Below are 678 nucleotides of genomic sequence, written 5' to 3'. Positions count from 1 at the left end.
TGTCCTTTGTAGGGACATGAAGGTGTTATTTTCTTATCCAGAATGTGGTCTGTCTTGGTGAATGTTCCATGTAAACTTGAGAAGACGGTAATCTCCTGTTTGTGATAAAGTGGTCTATAGATGTCATTTAAATACAGTTTATTAACAATGCTGTTCAATTAGACCATCCTTACTTATTTTCTGCCTGCTGGATCTGTCCATTGCTGACAAAGGGGTGTGAAAGTCACCAACTATAATAGTGAATTCATCTATTTCTCTACACAGTTATATCAGATTTTGCCTCATATATTTTGATGTGCTATTGTTACATGCATACATATACACATTAAGAATCATTATGTCTTTTTTAAGTATTTGCCCAATTATCATTAAGTAATGCTCCACTATCCCTGACAACTTTCCTTGCAGTGAAGTCAGCTGTGTCTGAAACTACTCTTTCTTTCTTTTGATCACTGTTAGCATGGTATATCTTTGTTTACTTTTTATCTATATGTGTCTTTATAATTAAAGTAGGTTTCCTACAGACAACATATAGTTGAGTCTTGTTTTTGATCCAATGTGGCAATCTGTCTTTTCTTTGATGTATTTAGGGCATTAATATTTAAGGTAATTATTGATATATTTGTATTAATATCTATTGTGCTTTTTGCACTTTAGACATTTGTGTGATTTAACTAT

The sequence above is a fragment of the Colobus angolensis genome, unplaced genomic scaffold, assembly GCF_000951035.1.
Source record: "Colobus angolensis palliatus isolate OR3802 unplaced genomic scaffold, Cang.pa_1.0 Scaffold121, whole genome shotgun sequence".
NCBI classification, from domain to species: Eukaryota; Metazoa; Chordata; class Mammalia; order Primates; family Cercopithecidae; genus Colobus; species Colobus angolensis.
Note: the sequence above shows the minus strand (reverse complement) of the source record.